This window comes from Pleurodeles waltl, chromosome 1_2 (genome assembly GCF_031143425.1).
Source record: "Pleurodeles waltl isolate 20211129_DDA chromosome 1_2, aPleWal1.hap1.20221129, whole genome shotgun sequence".
Taxonomy (NCBI): domain Eukaryota; kingdom Metazoa; phylum Chordata; class Amphibia; order Caudata; family Salamandridae; genus Pleurodeles; species Pleurodeles waltl.
In genome coordinates this window covers 694,115,245-694,137,859 of record NC_090437.1, presented here as the reverse complement: position 1 = coordinate 694,137,859, position 22,615 = coordinate 694,115,245, and the positions used below count along the sequence as shown (strand labels likewise).

Sequence of the window (22,615 nt, the reverse complement as noted above, 5' to 3'; positions counted from 1 at the left end):
CGTTTTCCCAATTTTCAAACTTTACACCCACCTCTGGATCCACGCTGGGAGCCACTTCCTCATTCACTGTTTTAATGAAGGAAATGTAAAAAGATAAGTGCACTACCATAAATATGAAACGTGAAAACATCGCGCAGCACCAAGCACAAGTAGAAACTACACCGCTGTTCACAATCAAAAACCAGTTTAGGCCTAACCCCCACACCGACACGAGCAAGGTGAAAGGTTCATTCAAGGATGTAGTGGAATCAAGAATATGAAAGGATCAGCTATTAAAGGCCAACTCATGTCTAACCAACCTGCAAGTATTTACGAGATCAGCACACGAGTCCTCGGCACACTCTATGCCTACACACAGATTGCAAATTGACTAGACAATCGTTACATAATTGAATCAGTCCAAAGCACACAGGTGCACAATTTACAATGGGATGCAGAGAATAAACCAAATTCCAAACACTCAGAAGTCCCATACACACAATATTATCATAACACACTTCAAATAAATTACATTTACAAACAAGCACATACGCATTCATTGGTCAAAGGATGTTTGTCATAGACCTTTGTCCAACGTATAATAAAGAGCGAGTAGTGACTTAGGCTAGGAATTTCGGGTTATGGGGTCACATGTTTTAGAGTGTTTTTCCATTTTAATCTGTAAACTTGCAAGTTATCTATTATTGGCCATGTGTAATAAAGTATTGTACTGATGTGCATAAAAAGGCGTTTATCTGAACAGGCATTTGAGAAAAACATAGAGGTAGGTTGTGCAGGGCTGAGGTGCGGTCCACAGTGTTTTTCTCCCTGTTGCGACTGTTAGTAAATACTGTCTTTGGATTGCCAAAAGGAGTCTGTGTGGTCACTTTTAAGTTCCAAGAGCATTTTTGATTACCCTGTAACAGTCTTCATCCTTTTTGTTTGAACTGCATGGATCTACTGTGGGATTCCAGCAGACTTTGCATTAGTGTTTGTCATCAGCATCACTTGATATGGCCCCTTCTAGTACTCTTCAAGGCAGAGTTACCTCACATGCTTTCTGTCAAATATTTAATCACTAGGGCTCGGAGTGTGGAACTGTATTGCTTTTGTTTCCAAGTTCATCTGATGAGAAACAGATTTCACCATATCAGCCAGACCTTTGCTGTTATCTAGCACATTGTCACCAGTTAATGAAACAAGTGAGGCTGAAGGAGTGTACGTCAATCTCATTGCTCTGCCAATGATCACTTTTGAGGTGAAAGACAAGTTGACTAAATTCATGGACCACGTCAAACCCATACTAGCTATCTGTATAAATTGTCCCATACAAATTTTCTGACAAACAACAAGCTTTTATCATTGGAACCAGTGTTCCCAGGTCTGCTGAAGTTACATTTGGCAGGTAATGTTCTTCAACAATTTCAGAAATGGAATATATTGCAAAGACAGCCTTTAATGTTCCATATTGGTCTCTCACATTGACAATGTCAGATCAGCCATTTTAAGTGGGTTTTCATTGATATCTGTTCTTGGTTTACTACATAATTTGGTAACTTCCATGCAGTTGCATCGTCATCCTCATCATCATTGTCCCTATCTTCCCCACTTGTGTTTGAAATTGCAGTGTTGTGTTGGAAAACAGTGATGCTGGATTAAACGAGTCACATCTCTTAATTGAGATATTCTCAGCCGCCAATATGACTTAGTCATATCTGGTCAGTCGACTTCTTGTCATATGCTGGGGTTCATGCACTTGTCAACAAGATCTCAACTGGGTTTGGGGCATTCAATTAAAGTATGGCCCATTACTGTTCCTTCACGTTGTTTAATGGCAATGCAGACATCTGCAACCAATTTCCCTCAACCAGGAAGACTTATAGATACATAATTCAGTACAACTGAAAGGTAAGCTACTGGTCTCAGTGCTCCACGATGGCTTTGAGTAAGAATCAATAATGCACACCCACTTTTTTCATGGCAGTAAAAAAAAGTCAAATTTTAGGCAGGCATTCCAAGGGCTGGTGCATTACGTAAACTTTCTCTCAGTACCTGGAATGCCTCTGAACATTCTTTGTGAAATGTTACCGGATTTGTTATGTCACTATTGATTTTTGCAACCAAGGAAAAGTTTGGAATCCACTGACGACAGCAGCCAACAATTCTTAGAAACATCCTCACCTCCCTCTAGGACAGTGGTCTTCAAACTATTAAATGCCAAGAGGTTATTGATGGCCCATTATAGAATGAATTACTGCCACTCACTAATACAAAACACTGCTATAAGGATAATGCTTCCTTTGGCCAGAGCCTGGTGCCTCCCAGGATCAGTTGAGGCCCCCCAGTTGAAGACCTCTGCTCTAGGAGGTAGAAGTGTTAATTTTCAAAATTACAGAAAGCATACCTTTGAGACTTTCCTTGCTCCTTTTTCAATGTGCTGACCAAGTTAAATTACTCCCTTCAATTTTGCTAGATCTTTCTTCAGAATTTGACAGAAAATTGAGCACTTTTAGTATAATCTTGTGGAATTCTACTTGAAACATAAAAAGGAACCTTCTCAGCTCGTGAAGAGAAATGGTGAAGAATGCTTGATGTAAGCAAAGGAGTGTATACTATTCTGCATCTGTACCAGTGCACAACATGGGATGACAATTTTGTTAATTTTTCTTAAATTCTGCACTATTCTCCATTTACCACTCACGTTCTTTATCCTCATCATAGGAGAGTTGCAAGGGTACTATGCAATTCCCAAAGAATTCCCTACTCAGTCATTTTTTCAGTGACCTGTTTCATTCCTTCTTTCACCTCTTTAGAAAGTTTAAACTGCTTAATTTGGGCACAAACAGCTGTAGGTCACACTGCACTTTTAAATGATCCAGTACTTTTATTAGTCCTCTTCTTTTACTATTTAAATCCCACACCTCTTCTTTGACAGTATGTCTTAAATCCAGAGGTAGGTCATCATCAGCCAGAACTGGAAACAATTGAACTCTTGAATTTTAATCACTGAGGCCTCATCTTGGGTTCAACTGCAACACCATCTTGAGATGTCTATTCTCCATTGGCCCTGTTTTAACTGGGACATCTGCTATACACTTGTTAACAATTTGCAGAATCAATGGATCCCATATCTATCAAAAAAGAAACAGGGTGGCCATTGGCTTCACCATCAATGTATATGCCACTTTGGTCTACTTCTAGAATTGCTCCAAGTAGGCAACCCTCCTCCCCTCACACTGTCAATGTAACAAGTTTCCTGAAGGAAAATAAGTAAAATCGTTACTCGTAATCAGTGGATTCTCTTGGTACCCTGAACTGTATGCCATTTTATTTGTAGTACTTTGCTGCTACATCAGGCTGTAGTCATTGCCACGTCAAACAGTTTCTGATCATGCATACCCTGTCCAGATGTCGATTGAGCTGGACCATTAATACTGTGTATTTCTGCATTTGTGGAACAAATTCATTCTGAATTCTAAATCACTTTCGTCCACATTCACACTTCCAGTACCCAATTTTACAACAGAAATGACATGCAGTGTTTTTTTCTTCAATATATCAACATTTGTATTCATTCCAGGATGGATCACCATCCTTCTTCGATGACCTTGAACTTGCTTCAAGTCATTCCCCATTCGCACACCTTGCATTTGGGACATCCCATTAATTCCTGCATTTACATATTGCACAGAATCCAAATCTGAACTCATCAACTGGTTCTAGCCACACCTTTCAAATTACTTTGTCTGGGCAACTGATTTTCTTCTGCTTTCTGTCAAACCAATCACTACTGCTTTTTACAAGCTTCACAACCTCTTCTATGCTCCTTGCCTGCCAGCAAATTTCACTTTGCTGTATGTGATAACTAAATTCCAGATGTAGATCCATAACAGAAATGAAACCGCCACTACCATCTTTCTCTGACTCCTCAACTCCACTGTGCTTCTTGAAAATCTTCATAAGCCTTTCATAGCATCGGCTGGCTTGTGAAGTTCTCAAAATCTGAACTCAATTATTATCCTTTTCAGACAATGTCTTTATCAGATGTTCAATCACCTGCCTATATTTGTTAGCTACTTCATCATGAAGAACATTATATAAGGTGCAGCATTACCTAGTTCTTTAGTTGACCAAGCTACAACAATCTTAAATACAGATCACAAATCACTAGGAACCACAATTTCAATCAATGAATTCAGATTGTTCCACATCTTCTGCAAAATTGTAGTCAATCTATTAATTTCTTGTACCATTTTTGAGACTCCCCTTGCAATTTTGGAAATTTTGTAGCAAAGGCATAAAGGTCAGCTCTCATCCAAAGCACATGCACTATATTTCCTCTATGTGCTTCTCTCAGTGAAAACTCTAAAATTGTCCCCGCTTTGGACTCATTTACTGACCCTTCACATTCCTTCCTGCTTATGTAGCGTTCTTGCTGTCTATCTCTTCCATCTTTCCTTGTATTCTTCAATCACTCCATTCTTTCATTTTCTCTATTAAACCTTTAATATGAGCCTTTAAAGTAATTAAACCCAAATCCTTTATTTCATCATGGGTCAATTGCATTTTGTAATTCTTTCTCACATTTAAAATTTTACTGATGTAAATGCTTCACATGCTTCATTCGCACATTTGGCTGCTGCTTTAATCAGGTACCTCATCTCACTAATATTATATGTTAATAATCTGTTTAAATCAATTATCCGTTGCAAAATTTCTCCAAAATTCAATTTTTAAAAGTCTAACATTAATAGTTCTGTTTGTAGGAGCTTTTTCGACCACAGCTGTGGTAACAGGTGGATCAATCTGAATTTTAGAAACAACTGGGATATCTTTGCTAGTACTTGGTAAGGTGTCTACAGTCTCAGGTGGGGCACTTGTTATTGTACAGTCAATCACAGCTGTGGTTCGTACTTGTGTTTTGACACCCACACTACCGCCTACTGTACCCATATCTGGTACTTCACTAGGACCAGTTACAGTTCCCTGTCCCTGTATCCTAACAGTATATGGAGGAGGTCTGGTATTGAAAGGTCACTCACATAATTATCCTCCACTCCTTAGTCTGAATTCTGCTTTTCTCTCTCATTAGATTTCTTTTTATCATCTGTCTCTTTGTTGCATGGAAAACTCCCACACCCTCCATCGGATCATCCCTCCGGCAATATTCTGCCAATCATATTTGTTTTCTAGCTATTGTCTAAATGAGCCTTTCATTTGCTGAGTCATTTTCTTTCTCTCCTTCTCTGTGGCCATTCAATCAATGCCTCAATCTATTTCTGTCTAGGTAACAGCTTTCTGAGAATCATAATTTGTCTCAAGAAATCTACCTTTCTAATTTGGCAGCCAGCCAACGACAGCACAGCTTTGTGGTGAGGTCTCACCAATCCCTGTGTCTCTCCCTGGCTGACTAGCCAATCACAGTGCTACTTCTCCATGAATAAAAAAAAAAAAAAACTAGTCCAAAGCCCTTTTTCAATTAACTTTCAGTAAATAAAACAAAATGTACAGTGTCTGCTGCCCTAAAGGGGAAGAAAAGCAGCAAGTTAGAATAAGTAAAATATCACATCAATAGAAACAAGGGCATCTGTTGAAAATGTGCTGCTAGTCAATCCGGTTCACACTAGGCAGATCCCCAGCCAGTGGCAATCTGCCCTGGCTAATACAATTACTTATGTGCACCTAGGATCAAATGGGCACCATCTAAATTAGACAAATGCCCTCCTGAAAAGGAAAACTTGTTAATTCAAAAATCCCTATCTGTGTGTAAGGCACCTTGCAAAACATATTGCCTTATGCAGGTGATTAAACCACAATATCTCGAGATCTTGGATTTCGACGAATCTGATAACCAAGATTAATCAATAACAAAATAAAAACGTATTAACATAAAATCACAAATCGGAATAATACATCAAAACAACAGTGTTCAAGCCACCTATTGAACCCCGAATCACCACTGCATATTCAAATACCTCACATAGCATAACAATCAATCTTGCATGCAAACTTCGGCAACATACTATAAACACACTAGCATCATGATCAGTCGTCAAAATCATTCCAGCCTGTTCAAACTTACACTTCAGATCACTCAGAAACAGCACCGCAAATCGGGTTTCTCTGCAATATCTTGAACCTGGAAACTCCATAAGAGAAAATCCACTATCTCTGTGGACTGGGCAAAAGAGGAAAATAGAGATTCCCATATAGTAACAAAAGGTATCCTTTAATGTGCAAACATCCTATGCATACCAAAATCTAGCAAATTTAAGTTGCCCCAAAATTAAGACACCCCAAAATTTACCTTAACTGGACTTCCCAAAATTTACTGGGCCAAAGATGGTATTAAACCTCAGTTTGATGGGGCAATGCGTCCCTATGTTAGGTCACCTCCCAAAACATCAAAATCAAGCAAAATACAGTCCATTAAAACGATTGAATTGAGTGAGCCCAATCAATCACTGAGTTCTAAATCAATGAAGCGTTAAAGGGTTTTATTACAAAAATTTTAAAATAAGCAGTGCAGCGTTAATGCCATGAAGGATGTCCGATTCAGAGTCATACAGAGTATGTAAAATCAGAAAATAATCTAGTGGCCTGATTATGATCTTGGGGATGGTATACTCCGTCACAAATGTAACGGATATCCTGTCCACCGTATTCCAAGTTCCATTAGATGTGATGGACCTTGTGATATGGCTGACGGGATATCCGTCACATTTGTGACAAAGTATCCCATCGGACAAGGTCGTAATCAGGCCCAAAGTCCCAAAGGGTATCAAAAAAATAATCTTAAATGGACATCTTTCTGAATAGACCAGGAAATTTTTGTGGCTCACCCACAAAATCAAGGGTTTGCACATTAAATGAACACTTCTGCAGATTCATTATGTTGTGAGCAAATGTATAATCCCTTCAGCAAATCAGAACACAAGAAAAAAATCTGTGTAATTTAATTAACACCTATGCACTGTCCCATTTTCTTGAATAATTATTCAGCACCCTCTATTCTAATGTAATCCAGTGGTGTTCAAATAAGTGTTACATTTACAGTGTCACACTATTTAAGTGAATAGATTTCCCTGAAGCAGTAGAAGGCATAATAATATATTGCCAAGGAAAGCAGAACAAAATCAACAGTGGAAATATCCTAATGTATTTCGGCTTGACTGAGTGCTGTGGTGCTTGTGAAGAGAGGATATGTGCAAGGGGGATGCACAAGTGAATGACAAGATGTCGCTTCACACAGAAACGTGGCCTAACTAAAAACTTATTAAATTTACTTCCACATTAAAGCGTGCTTCATAAGCAGTGGTTTTTAGTTCAGTCTATAGCTATAAAACAGTGTGCAAAGATACCACACATTATCGAACATATAGATCTACAAAACACTTCTTTACTCCTTAATTCTGGTAGATATGTTGTTCTTTCTTCTAACTGAGCTGTACAGGAGAGGTCCAATCTCCTATGCATGCTCCCCTCTTCAGTATCTTTCCACTGTTTGTGCCACTGATGCATACTGGCATCTTTCATGGATCTCACAGCTGTGCTCTGTTACATCACTAATAGTGTAAGACGATCAAACGGTCATCGGGCTACACTCAACAAGAAGCATTTGACTAAACAGTAAAGTGTGATCAGCGCCTACTGCTTATTCTACAGGTTGAGATTCACTTGGTTCTCAGCATTTATGTCTCCGTTTCAAAGCACTGATCAACCCCTCTCCCAACCCCTTTCCGGCAACAGAATCTCTATGCAATAGTTTATGGAGTGTTTGATGTCCAAAGCCTGAAAAGTAAGGTCTCCTTTATTCAGATCGGTAGTTCGCTGGCATGTTAGGCTCCTTTGAGAAGCAAGAGCATCGTGTCACCAAGGCTCTACATTTTCCCATTTCATTTATTTCTCTTTCACATGCAGTATAGTCCTAATTTATTCTACAAGGTGTCAAAATTTGTTTCCCTGTTCCTTAATTTCAAGTGAAAAAACAAGACTGTTTTACTTCTGCAGGTGATGTAAAGCTAAGGGCAGAACTCTCAGCTTTACCAGGACCATGTCCGAGTGTCCCATCCAGCTCAGGTGTTTCCTTCACATTCTGGGACTGGTAGTCCTGATTTTATAATGTATGAAATAGGACTACAAATCCCAGAATGCAAACTAAAATCCTTAACTGCAACCCACTCTTGGCATGACACAATTCCAACTGCCACCATTTTATAAAGAAGCAAGGTGTTTTCTAATGTAGAATAGTTATTAGAATTTACTGAAAACCCAAAAAGACTTTACTGTTGACATACATCTAGGTTGGCACCAAGCACAGCTTTCAACAGGTTAGTGACATATACTGTCAGTTCATATTAAAGTCTTCACATTTCACAAACAAGTATATCATCTTTAAATTGTTGGCACTTTGGACACTTCTTCAGTTCTTTATTTTGTTCCGCTTCTCTTGTTTTTTTCCGACAATATGGCAGAGTCCAGTACAATACTAGGAGTGTGAAAAAATGTTTTTAAAGAAAAAAAACATGAAACTTACAAATAATTGCTACAGGTGTTATGGTGTCAGTCTTGGTTAAACATTAGTTACTTAAAGTGGTAGATGCAGGAATGACAACATTAGAAGTAGTCAAATTGAGAATAAGCATCCCCAATAGCATCCAAATATGGATCTCACTACCTTGTTGTTCCTACGTACACACTGGTTTTAAAAAGATCATGCTTTCGGTGCCAAAAATACAAAACCCTGTCTCACTGCAAGATGAGGGCTTCGAGTAAATGCAATAATATGGTCTAATAAGATGACTGCTATAAGTTACACTGCATAGTGATATTTTAACAATATGTCTTCACCAACACAACGTTTTGATATCCTGAATCTCTTGTAGGAGTTGATATAAGTTTGAGGAGGTTGAAATCTTCCCATAGTCCAAAGCTGCTTGAAAATCAGATGCTTCCCTTAAAGTCTGCTCAATATGGTGCTGCTGAAATGTGGATGTATCTAAACATGGACAGAACACCATGTGTAGCTTCGAATAAATTGTCCCTAATGAAAAATTTGATGTACCATTAACCGTAAGTCACTTACATTTGTTACTTTTCAATGATAGTCAAAGTTTACCTTCCCAGTACAAAGGTTATGTCAGCAGCCCTGCAGTGACTGAAATACGGAAATTGTAGAAAATGAGGAATATCTAACCCATAGGCGATTTCACACCATATTCTTACATAAGCTTGTAAGAACTTCTAACTTTTTTTTTTTTTTAAATCTGAGATGCACAAATTTGAAGATATAATTTAATGAATTGTCTAGGTGTACTATTGTTCCAACATCCCAACATTTCTTATTAAACCTTTGTAAGATAATAATGTATTAATGTACTTCAAGTTCAACGCCAAATAGATCAGTCAGACAGGCATTGCTAAGAATTGGAATGAATATAGTCCCAAAGATAAGATCAGTATGACACAAACTTTAAGATGTTATTGATATGATAGCTGTAACTAAATGCACAACTAGAAGAAATATGCTATCCTGAAGATAGACTGTAATTAATGAGAATGGGAAACTTAGATGGCACATGTAAAAAAAATAAAAAAAATCATGAGGCAAGACATGATACTGAATGGCACAATGTGTTGTGTTAAGTGAAGATTTTCAGAGTGTGCAGAGTATGTAGTAGAAATAAGTGGAGATTACATCAAAATGGAGCAGTCTTAGGATCAATATACTACATCACTGCATAGAGGATGAGGGTGAATTGCTGGTATGTACTGGGATGAGAAGTTATCTTGAACAGATTTGCAACTAGTTGTATTAATTACACTTATTGTCTGTAAACATGTTTTGGGCCAGATGTACGTTGATGCATTTTTGCATTTCCTAAATAGCGACTTCATAGAAATCGCTATTTTGGAAATGCAAAATGCTATGTTCCAAGATACCGATTTCCTAATAGCGATTCCTACAAAGTCGGAATCGCTATTAGGAAATCGCAAATAAGAAATTCCATGCCACTTGTGACAATGGGCCGGTTTTGCATATCCCAAATAACGATTTCCTTTTTTCTATTTTTCGCTATTTGGGAAATGCAAAACCAAGGATGGCTATGGGCAAAAGGCCCTCCAAAATGCCCCCCAAAAATAGTGGTGCACAGGTAGAGCACACATATGCCCAAGGGCATGTGTGCGCTCTATTGCACTTTGAAAAAAGCATTTTGGGGCACTTTATTTTTTTAATCGGGCATAGTTGATAGTAATTGCATTTCCTAAATGCTCAATTAGCATTTTAGAAATGGCTTTGTATATCTGAATAGGAATCACAATAGGTAATCCCTATTTGCAATTTCCTATTCAAAGGATCACAAATTGCGATTTCTACTTGGTAGAAATCGTAGTTTGCGATTCCCTAAAGGGCTTTGTACATCGAAAAGTCATTTTGCATTTCTTAACGTCCCGAAATAGCGATCCGGACTGTTAAGAAATGCAGAATGGCTTTGTACATCTCGCCCTTTGTATACTAAGCTTTCTTCTCATTGAAATTCATGTGGATCCTAACAGTAAGGAAGATGTTATATCTTGATTTAGGTATTACGTATTCTCTCTCCCTAGTTTCCCTAATAGCTGATGCTCAGCCAGTGTGTCTGTGATGGCCTAGAATGTTTATGTATGCCTGGGAGATCAGTTGGAGAGAGTGGGCTGAGCAGCAGGATGCTGCTCCTGGGGGTGTTTATATAGTATTTAGATGACACCTGTAACTAAAACTGTTCGACGAAAACTTCAGTATAAACCCTACGTTACCTGCCTACTGAGGATCTATCTTTGATTGTAACAATCACAATGAGGCTGGGATGTGAACCCAAGAGTCAGGAGTGTGAAATTTAATAAAATATCTACTTGTCGATGGGACAGGTTACTTCATAAATCTTCTTGTCCTATAAAAAAAAAAGTCTACTTTGCCCCTTTGGTGCCAGGTAGTGCGGTGACAAATTATAGTAGCAATCTCATATAAGAGGGCTGATAATAGTCTTTCTGATTTTGCCAGGGATAATATAATAGTAGGGCTTGGAAACTAGCAATTTCCTTATTTTGCCACTTTTCTATACACTGAGGCTGGAGTTAGCAGGTGGTTGGACCAAATCTATACATGCATATTTGTTCGTGCTAAAATACAGTTCTCAAATATTTTCTAAGAGACAATTTCCTGGTCTTATACCTTACAAGGGTCAAAGGTAAAAATTATTCCAGGGTCAATTCATGACATATGTGAATCTGCACTGAAACAAAGACATATACCATGGGTGCACTTTTGTGACTTTCTTTAAGAATTGACCTTAGGTCTGGCGTTAAGCAAGACCTTTTGTTTTTATTAAAATTCTCTATTTTGCGGTATCAGTCTGTCAACTGGCTTCACTGTGAAAGATTGCAATCTGCTCTTTCACAAGAAGCATGTCAGCACACAAAGTAGTTTTGTTCAGTGCCAGGAACTACTGTGGCAATGTGTGCTTTTTGAGACCAAAAAACTATTTTTGATTTTTGATAATATTTGTTATGATGGCGAAGGCTCTGCAACTCCAATAACAATAAAGTTTTACAAAAGCCATGTCAAAATAAGACATGCATTGACAAAACCAAAAGACTGAACACCAATGTCAGACTTATTGGCTTTGCCAATGCTTAGATATTTTCATGTTTCCCACACATTTGTTGAATTTGCTTACACCTACTTTCCATTATGAATATTTTTGGAAATACCTGCATGAACCAACACATTTGACTAAATCATGCTTAAAAGAAACAGTACCTAAAATTTCACAGTAGTGTAGCAAAATGTTTTTTTCCTAGTGGCATTTTTTGTGAACATTTTATTTTGAAAGCAAAGAATTGTCAGTCTTGCTTTCAAGCTTCTGCAAATATTTGCATCTCATCAGAGAGCATTCTGGGAGCATTATACATAGCATCATATTGTTAAACTTTGCAAACGTGTATGCATGTGTCAGTAGTTCAGTCCGAGCTTACAGCGTTTATTTAGATTGCTCACCCTAATAGTAAAGGTATTACAATAATGAACCATAAATACAAGTTTGAACAGCATCAACATATGGACAACAATATTACCTCTCTGCAGACAATTCCTTTCCCTGCTCTATATGTGCTACTGTAAATTGGCAGCTAAAGGGTTTGTTCTGCAGGGGGTTGAGCTTACTTATCCAAAGGACAAATTAAACCTAAACTCTTGTTGTCTTAGACCCCAAACAACATGCCCTTGGTGTGGGGCTATTGGGATTCCACACTCCTGCAAGCGTGCAGAAATATTTTAGATTTTTGTCTCAACATGTTTAGGCGCAAAATGTACCTCTGCAGCCTGTTGTTCCAGTGGAAGCATTATACAGTGTAGATTGAGAAAGTACCTTATTTTGGGATGTGGGTTCTTAAGCGTATGTAGTGTCTTATTGCAAGGATGAATGAGGGTTGAAAGATACCCTTTGCCTAATGTAGTTATGTGTGATTGTGGTTGAAAGAAACGTTTTGTTAATTGCTACCTTAGTACAGAATGTTGAAAGATACCCATTTTGTTATCAATCAGGAATTTGTAAAGCGCACTACTCACCTGTGAGGGTCTCAAGGCGCTGAGGGGGGGGCAAAAGGGAGTATGGTGCTGTTACTGCTCAAACAGCCAGGTCTTGAGACGTTTCCTGAAGGTAAGGAGGTCTTTGGTCTGGCGCAGGTGGGTGGGAAGAGTGTTCCACGTTTTGGCTGCGAGGTGCGCGAATGATCTACCGCCGGTTGTAGTTCTGCAGGCACGTGGGACGGTTGCCAGGGCGAGGTAAGCGGAGATGATGGGTCGGGGTGTAGAAGGAGAGTCGTCTGTTGAGGTATTCTGGTCTGATGTTGTGCAGTGATTTGTGAGCGTGGGTGAGGAGTTTGAAGGTGATTCTCTTGTTGACTGGGAGCCAGTGCATGTTTTTCAGGTGGTCTGTGATGTAGCAGTGGCGGGGGATGTCCAGGATGAGGCGTGCTGAGGCGTTCTGGATGTGTTGCAGCCTCTTCTGGAGTTTGGCCGTGGTTCCTGTTAAGAGGGCATTGCCGTAGTCCAGTTTGCTGCTTATGAGGGCTTGGGTGACAGTTTTTTCTGGTTTCGGTGTGTATCCATTTGTAGATCTTTCGGAGCATGCAGAGGGTGTTGAAGCAGGAGGAGGAGATGGCGTTGACTTGCTGGGTCATGGATAGTGAGGGGTCCAAGATGAATCCTAGGTTGCGTGCGTGGTCGGTGGGAGTCGGAGCGGTTCCGAGAGTGGCAGGCCACCGGATAGTCATCCCATGCGGAGGGGGTGGAGCCGAAGATGAGCACTTCCGTCTTGTCCGATTTGAGTTTGAGGCAGCTGCTCTTCATCCATTCAGCGATGGCCTTCATTCCTTCGTGGAGGTTTGTCTTGGGGAAGGAGAGGATCAGCTGGGTGTCGTCAGAGTATGAGATGATGTTGTGGTTGTGGGATCGGGCGATGTTAGCGAGCGGGCCATGTAGACGTTGAAGAGGGTCGGGTTGAAGGATGAACCCTGGGGTACGTCGCAGATGATTTTGGTGGCCTCCGAGCGGTATGGGGGGAGACGGACTCTCTGGGTTCTGCCAGTGAGAAAGGAGGTGGCCCAGTCCAGGGCTCTGTCGCGGATTCCAGTATTGCTGAGGCGTGAGCGTAGGGTGTGGTGGCAGACGGTGTCGAATACGGCTGAGAGGTCCAGGAGGATGAGGGCCACGGTTTCGCCGCTGTCCAGTACGGTTCTGATTTTGTTGGTGGCGGCGATGAGGGTGGTTTTGGTGCTGTGGTTGCTGTGGAATCCGGTTTGGGAAGGGTCCAGGGTGCGGTTCTCCTCGAGGAAGCGGGTTAGTTGTCTGTTGACAGCCTTCTCAATGACTTTTGCCAGGTAGGGGAGCAGGGAGATAGGGCGGAAGTTCTTGAGGTCCTGTGGGTCTGCCTTGGGTTTTCTGAGGAGGGTGTTGATCTCAGCGTGTTTCCAACTCTCCGGGAAGGTGGCGGACTCAAAGGAGCTGTTGATGATCTTCCGTAGTTGGGGTGCGATGATGGAGCTTGCTTTGTTGAGGATGTGGTGAGTGCAGGGGTCAAAAGAAGAGCCAGAGTGGATGGTGTTCATGATTTCGATGGTGTTGTTGTCGTTGACGGGGTCCAGGAGAGCAGGAGGTTGGTTGGAGGTGAATCTGTGGTGTTGGTGGTTGCCAGGGGGGTCTGGGTGCTGAAGCTGTCCTGGATGTCTGCAATCTTGCAGTGGAAGTAGGAGGCTAGGGAGTCGCAGAGGTCTTGGGATGGCGGGATGGTGTTGGAGCCGGGGTTGGAGAGTTCCTTCATGACGTTGAAGAGCTCCTTGAGGCTGTGTGTGTTGTTGTTGATTCGGTCTTTCAAGGCGGTTCTCTTGGCGGCTCGGATGAGTTGGTGGTGTGTGTGAATGGCGTTTTTGAAGGCTGTGAGGTTGTCCAAAGTCTGATCTTGGCACCACTTTCTTTCGAGTCTTCGGCTTCTTTGCTTAGATTCGTGGAGGTCGGCGGTAAACCAGAAGGCCTTTCTGTCGGTGCGTCTGTTGTTGGGATTCTTGACTGGGGCGAGAGTATTGGCACAGGTGTTGACCCATTGCCTGAAGTTGCGTGCAGCTGCATCAGTGTCGGTGGTGTCGATGGGTGGGTTCTGAGAGAGGGTCGCGATAAGTTGGTCTTAGGTGACCTTGTTCCAACTGCGCTGGGGGATCCGTTGTGGGTGGTGGTGTGTTGTGGGTTTCTTGAAGGAGAAGTGGATGCAGCGGTCGTCTGTCCAGTGGAGTTCGGTGGTGTGGTTGAAAGAGACGTGATTGCTGGCGGAGAAAATAGGGTTGACTGTGTGTCCTGCGGAGTGGGTTGGTGTTGTGACGAGCTGTTTGAGGCCGAGGTTGGAGTGGTTGTCGAGAAGGATGGCGGTGTTTTTGTCGTTGGTGTTCTCGAGGTGGAAGTTTAAGCCCCAGAAGAGTATGTAGTCAGTGGATGCGAGAGCGTGTGTGCTGATGATGTTGGTAATGGAGTCGCTGAAGTGCTGTCGTGGGCCGGGGGCCTGTAGACGAGGGTCCCTCGGAGGGTGGTGTTTGGGTCAGTGTGGATTTTGAAGAGCAAGTGTTTGGCAGTGCTGAGGGTGTCTTCGGTGTTGGTCGTGATCCTGAGGATGTTCTTGTGGATGATGGCGAGGCCTCCTCCTGGTTTGTTGGAGCGGTCCCTGCGGGTTATCTTGTAGCCATCCGCGAGGGCTATGGCGATGTCAGGTGCTGAGGAGGGGTTCATCCAGGTCTCGGTCAGGAAGGCGACGTCTGGGGAGTCTGAGTAGAAGAGACTCCAATAACTCTACTGCGTGCTTGTGGACGTAGCGGGTGTTGGGATGGTTGCATCCTGCCTTGGTGGGTGGGTCGTTTGCGTGGAGGCTGGTGAAGGTGCAGTTCCGGCAGGAGAAGGGTCCGCTGGTGGTCTGCGGCGAGCCTTGAAGGCAGGTGGGAGAGCGGCCGGTGTTGAGGGCGCGGAGGATGGCGGCGGTGTAGTGAAGACGTGCTTGGCGGTGGGGGGGACGGGAGCCAGGGGTTCTGGCACTGGGCACGATACAGGCACGGACAGGCACAGACGGGCTTGCCTTTGGCGCGCCAGCATGAAGCGGCTGCCATTAAGAAGGGAGTTGGGAGGAGGAGAGGACAGCTGGGAGGTGTGAGGGGGATGAAAAATGGTGTGAAAAAGGGGGTGGGCCGAAAAGGGGGCGGGCCACGTGGGCAGCAGCGGCGGGAGTGCAGCGCGGGAGAGAGAGAGGAGGGGGCAGGCCGAAGGGGCAGCAGCGGTGGGGGAGAGACAGAGAGCCGAGTAAGAGAGAAACGAGAGAAAGAGCACTAAGGGACAGAAGTAAAGAAGAGCAGACAGCAAAACAAAAGGAGCACTAAGGGACTAAGGGACAGTAGTGAAGCAGAGCAGAGAGCAAAGCAAAATGAGCACTAAGGGACAGAAGTGAAGCAGAGCAGACAGCAAAGCAAAGCAAAAGGAGGAGAGAGGTAGAAGGTAGCCTAGTAGGAAAGCATAGCTCTCCCACTAGACACCAGGGATGAGGCGCAGGCAGAAGCCTGCGTGTGGAGGAGGGCCTCGAACTCCTGACAGGGGTCAGAAGTTCAGAAGAGCCAGGGAAAGGGCTCTACTTACAGGGTGGAGCCACGGGAGGCAGAGCAGTGCACTGACCAGGTCAGGTATGTGTGGTTGGGGGATGTTTCCAAGTTTAGGTAGTGTCCTGTTGCAAGGATGAGTGAGGGTTGAAAGATACTCTTTGCCTACTGTTTAACTGAGGGATGAAAGTTGCCCATTTTGTTATTAGTGAGTGTGCTGATGGAAGCAGACCATTTCCAAATTTTTGTAGTGCCCTTTTGTTCGGGAAGAGTGAGGGTTGGAAGATATTCTTAGCCTACTGGGGTTGAAGACACCCATGTTATTACAGTGAGGGTTGAAAGAGACCCATTTTGTTATTACAGTGAGGGTTGAAAGAGACCCATTTTGTTATTACAGTGAGGGTTGAAAGAAATCCATTTTCAAATTTATGTAGTGTCCTGTGGTTCGGGATGAGTGAGCGTTGGAAGACACCCTTTGCCTGCTGTTTGTGTGAGGGTTGAAAGAGACCCATTTCGTTATTACAGTGATGGTTGAAAGAGACCCATTTCCTAATAAATGTAGTGTCCTGAGCTTCAGGATTAGTGATGGTTGGAACACACCCTTTGCTTACTGCTTGTGTGAGGCTTGAAATGTTTCAGTTAGGTTTGCAAGTTACCCATTTTGTTGTGTGCAAGATGCCCTGTGTTAGGGATGAGTGCTGATGGAAGAGACTCAAGATTAATTTCTTATTTCCTTATTTATTTTATTAATTGTGGTGTGTTTGGTATTTACGATATGAAAAGATTTTCTTTCTTTTGTTTCCTGAATTATTTTATTATTTCTATCTTACATTTACTGGTATATTTTCTATTATTTTCTAAGTGGGAAAATGATTTGTAACTTGGTCTAGGTACAATGTGTTCTCTCGCTCTAGTTTCCCTGATATCTGATGGCATAGAATGTTTATGTGTGCCTGGGAGGTCATTTGGAGAGAGTGGGCTGAGCAGCAGGCTGCTGCTCCTGGTGGGGTGTTTATATAACATCTAGATGACACCTGTAACTAGGACTTTATTCTTCAAATAAACTTCAGCGTAAAACCTATTTTACCTGCCTACTGAGGATCTATCTTTGATTGTAACAGAGGAGTAAGAGTTGAAGTCACAAGCAGCCAAAGTGTGGTAAATTAATTTCAACAGGCTCTTCAAAGGATCATAGAAAGGTTAAACGTTTTATGCAGCAAATTAAATTGATGGAAAGTGCTGGTAGAATCTTCACAGTTGGTCCCTCTCATAATTACCAGAGAGGAGAATTGTAAAGTCAGTTTTGTTGTTCTGCTTAGTTTAAAGCGAAATACATGGATTAAAAAATGCTGTTTCCCAAATCCAGCAGAAATTCGGGTTTTGGTGAAGGGTGTTGTTGTGTTCAGTGCTATTGATTTAAGTGCTGAAGTTAATCAAATACTACAGCAGTGTTAAAGAAGATTCTTTCTGGTTTAGCCTTAACGGCAGTGCTGTTTTAACATCTTTCGCATGTACTGTTGAAATGGCTGGATGGAATTTTGGGGACAGGAGCACATAAAATAAAGCATGGAAATAATGTATGAAGGCTTCAGACATTTTGAGGAGGAGAGAGATCTCACTGTGAAATTCTTAGAGTGCAGGCTAAATGTTCACTCAGTGGCCCATTTGAGTGACTAGCTTGGAAACCAAGGCGTGAAACTTTAAAAACACACCTTGATGAAAGCTTGAAGGTTTTAGCACCTTTCAATGCAGTTACCTAAAGAATTTTGTTAGGTTTGGCATAATTGTAGACAGAATATTGTCCACATTTTGCATCCAAGCCACATGCAGCATATAAATTGATAAAGGAACGTTCATAGTTTGAAATTAACACCAGCTGTGAAGAAGTATTTACATTGCCGAGGCTGCTAATTATCATGTCAAACTAATGAAGGGCTTCATCCCTAACCTGACATGCACTGCCACTACTGATGCCCCGACAAGGCCTGGGAACGTAAGGAGGAGCTTGTTATAGCATTAGTTTCTAGGGCTCCCTTAGAACTGGATGGAGTATTCCGCAGTGGGACAGATAACGTTGGCTTGTGTCTGGGGGCAAACTACATCAGACAAATATACGGCGAGGAGAGTTTACCTTTAAGGGGGAACGCAGGCCTATGATGACTGTATTTACCATGAAAAATGTCCAGACATTATCTCACATTGTAAGAATGTCAGAAATTACCTAGGTGCAGTTCTGAGGGTGCATACATGTACTGGGTACAAAATGTTGCAGCAAAGCTCTGTGATCTGCATATCTTTCGAACGGTATCTCGGGGAGTAGAAGGCGGGATGACAATAATCACAGCTATTTTTCTACCTTAGTAGAATGTAATAAATTGAGAAGGCAGGGTACTGAGAAGTATTTTGTATGCCTTATGGAGGCAGAATTTCAAGTGTAGTGAGGTGCAATGGGAGTTTTATAAGGAGCCCTGTTTCTTATTAACAGGAAAAGTATGTCTGTATTGACTCTGGAGGAGAATATAGTGTTATGCCATACGGATAATCTTTTACTTTTTAAGCTCGATTGTTCAAAATGGAGGAGAATATAGTGTTATGTAAAAAATGTGGAGATTGTTTGGGTAGTTTGGAATGGGTTAGTAGTGCTGAGTATTCTTTTGATTTGTGAAATGTCTAATAAATTAAACAAATTGCCCTGAGAAGATGATATTGATCCTATTTGGATAGGAATAGGAGCATTTAAATGCATTCTTGTTAAAACTGAAAGTGGTCAGATGTTGGTGTGATAGTAAAACGAGTGTCTGAGGCCATTCAGCAGGGAAGTTGTCCTTGGATGTTTAGTTGAGGACAATTGTGCTCAATTTAAATCTGAATGTACAAGGTAATTCCTAAAAGGCATGAGAATAGACAATAGGTGTACTTCCTAATATTTTCCACGGATAAAGGGGATGATAGAACCATATCATTGTGTTGTACATGGCCTGATTCAATTGTTTTCTAAGGACTTTTTTGACTGGAAGTGAGAGACTTTGGGGATTACATGAATTTTCCGTGTGTTTTTGCTTTACATTACAAAGGATGTTTTTCTACATTTAGTTACTCACCCCCGGAGTGAATTTTTTTAAAGTTAGCCACTTAATATTCCTTTATTTTAAATGGGCAATGAGCACTGAACGCCCCTACATTAGTTGTTGTACATGCTTTTACACATTTCAAAATGGCTGACAAAATCACATTTAAAAACAACACCTTTAAATTATGAGATTATGCTGAGCTTTTGTTTGACTCCTTATGGTCAAAAGGTTTGTATGTGTATGTATACGCAAATAAGTGTATGTTTCCTTGAAAACCTCAAACTTAGTTGGATAGTAGTTGAGTGCTTCACATCAAATGTGGGTTTAGATGTTTCACATATTTAGGATTGCATTATGTTTCACAATTATTAACAATTTTGCACAATCACACAGTTCACAATCACGTGGCAGAGTCACGATTAGAGCTCATATCGCCAGGTTCCAAAGTGGGCACTTTAGCCACCAACCTGCATCTTATCTTCTTATTTTAGTTCCTCAACAGAAAAGTGAATTCCCTCACCTGCTGCTTGTCTCTTGTACATATGTTTTTTGTCGATATAAAGCGGGGGAGATGTGCTTGTTTACCAGGCTAGGTTGTAATTTCTTTGCTGTCTACCAAGGTCACACATGGTTTTCATAGTGGAGGTCTTCTGAGGTGCTTTTTGCTATTGACAAAAAATAAAGGAACAAATAAGAAATAAAAATTTAGCATGGAACACGGAGTTAAATTTGGAACATACTGACTTTATGGGTGCATCTAGCTGTACAGGCCTAATGCTTACCTCAACCAGATAGTGGTGGGGGTACGTGATGAAATACGTCCAGAGGTCTAGGCAAGCATCATCTGATTTTGCCATGTAAGTTAATTTGTTTGTAGTTAGTTTCCAGCTCAGAAATGTCAGCACCCAATGTGGCATATCCTGAAATTGATCTCCATGTATCTGATCTCAGAGGTTTGGGACCTCCTCCTCCTGGGCAGACCCACATCTTCAGAGGGCTTCAAAAAGAAGGTCATAGAGTAAAACCCTCACACAGTTGCCACTGCAACAAATATTCAAAATGTATACTGGGATAAAGACTCTTATCCGAGTCCTCAATGTACCTCACACAATATTATTAAAACAGTACTAATGATTTTGCGCACAACAAAAATAAAATTAACATTCCTACCGTATTTAAATTGTCATCTAGCAAACACCCTTAGACCTTCTTCTATGTGTTATACTATGAGAGCATTGAGTAGTGTAGCTTGAATATAGAATTTCTTAGGAAGAGTCAACTCACTGCATATCTGTTTACAGCAAAATGCTGTATGTATCAGCAGCTGGGACACAATGATTGCTCAAAAGGAAAACAGACCTCGACATCAGCTCCTCTCCTCCTGGACTTGGCTCAGTGTTAACTTTCAGTTCAGAACAGGATGCTGCGGCATCATGGCAGTCTGTCAAAATCTTCTGGCAGTATCTTGTGCAATAATCTGGGCTGAAGGACCTCTCCTGACAAGTGGTTGATTGGTAGGCCTTCTTCTAAATATCGGACATGGGAATTTCTGACGTAACCTTAGGAATGTCTGACTTAACCTGTGTACATCAATATGCTAACCTTACAGGCATTCTTATACATCAACTCATACTACACTGTTTATGTTGTTGTTATTCTCTGAGATAGAAATAACAAGGCACTTGTTTTAAACTGATGTCACATCAGGTGTCTTATCGATGTCATTGTCTGAATGACATTTCACAGTTTTTTGGAAAGATAAGGACAGAAACCATCTTCATAAAAGACAGATATGTCAATGATTGTGCAAAAATAAAGAAGATGGAGTCTAGGCCTGCTCAAGATGGAGCTGGGCCTTATGGACTTTACATCAATATCATAATTATGCAGATCTGTGCACGCAGTGAGCAGCAGCAACTCTTTTTGCTTCTGCATCTTGGAAAGGAACCTAACTCCATATACTTGGTTACTCTGTTCCCTCACCTTCTCCCTCTGCTCTTCATTCTTCCTCCTACTGGCACACAAGATTGTTTCTCGTCTTCACTGCCCATTGGTGCCTCTGAAGTGTGGCACACGCTAAGAAGAGAGTTTAGGATTGCAAGGTCATCTATATCCTAGTGGCATGTGACCAGTACCTTGCCACACAAGAGGCCCAGCTTTTGGGTTCATAGCTTTCTCAACCTGGGAAGGGACAGAGCTGAAATGGAAAACTTGTTTTGAATGAATCAAGAGGAAGAGCAGTTACCAGCTGACGTTGTGTTTTGTAAACTGTTGTTTTAGGTGATCAAACTAGAATTTTGTGAATGAAAAATTGCATTTCCTTTTTGCACTGGTCCCTGTCACAGCCATGCCTGTGATCTCCTCTCTGCCAGGTCTTCCTGGTTATGTTACCTCCTGTTCTGTATGTGAGGGAAGCTTGAACTTCTGCTGCAATGCTGTACCTGTTCTGCCTTTTTGAAAGAAGTGTGCTCCCCTGGACTGTAAAGTTGTCTGTTAGAGACAGATGTTCTATTACAGGTCATGCTCGTTGGTGGGTTGGGGTGTGTGTGTCCTTCCTTCCATACTTCCTTTCTTCCATACTTTCTTTCTTTTTCTGCTAGAGAAGCTTACATGGGTTTTGTCCATAGAGCCAGATTCTTTGTTTTGATGAAAGCATGCTCTGCTTCTGTCTACACCTGCAACCGTGAAAGCCATAGTTTATTTCTTTTGGAAATCATGCACACCTGCTACCGGCTATGATGTACATATTAGTAATGCTTGTGAAGAGCTTGTCAATGTATGAACTCAATTTATTGGCTTTGTCAGTTCTAGTTTTGTGGGCTTTAGCCAATCATTTCTTCATGTTTGAAGTGTTCTCAATTCTATGATGTCCAGTGTCATTATGTTTCTAAATCCCATACTATTTTTACACTCTTTGTAGTGTTATTTGTCACAAATGAATATGTAATACAGCTAGAAGCATCTTTAAGTACTTGCATGCTTGGGGCTTTCTTTAGCTGAGTTAAGTACCCTTCTAAGATGTAGAACTCTGTGGATTAGCGTAATGCATTTAGGGTCATGTTTGAATTGAGTAGAAGAATCAGTGTCTTCTGATTAAGTTGATCCAACATTCCTACATATAGGTCTTTAGTCCCTCTCTGTGAAGAGTCCAGCCACTGGGGAAGAGGGGATTTCCATAGATAGGGCAGTAACCAGTAATGGGGATCCATCTGACATTTCATCAGACTGTGCAGCCAGCGCAGTACCGTCATGTACACAGTAAACAAGAAGACAGTAAAGGGTACAGGGAGAGAACTACAAAAAGCCATGACGATGAGCAAGACTTGCCATTCGTTCTCATACAGTGATGAACTATGACATATCTACATAAAATAAGCTATTTGAATTCCTTCAGAGATGTT

General features: G+C 41.5%; 1 protein-coding gene across 1 annotated transcript in view; it reads left to right on the top strand.

The window, feature by feature from the left end:
• GATB (glutamyl-tRNA amidotransferase subunit B) overlaps window positions 1–22,615 on the top strand; it is a 684,248-nt gene that overhangs the window by 531,973 nt on the left and 129,660 nt on the right. The window lies entirely within an intron of this gene.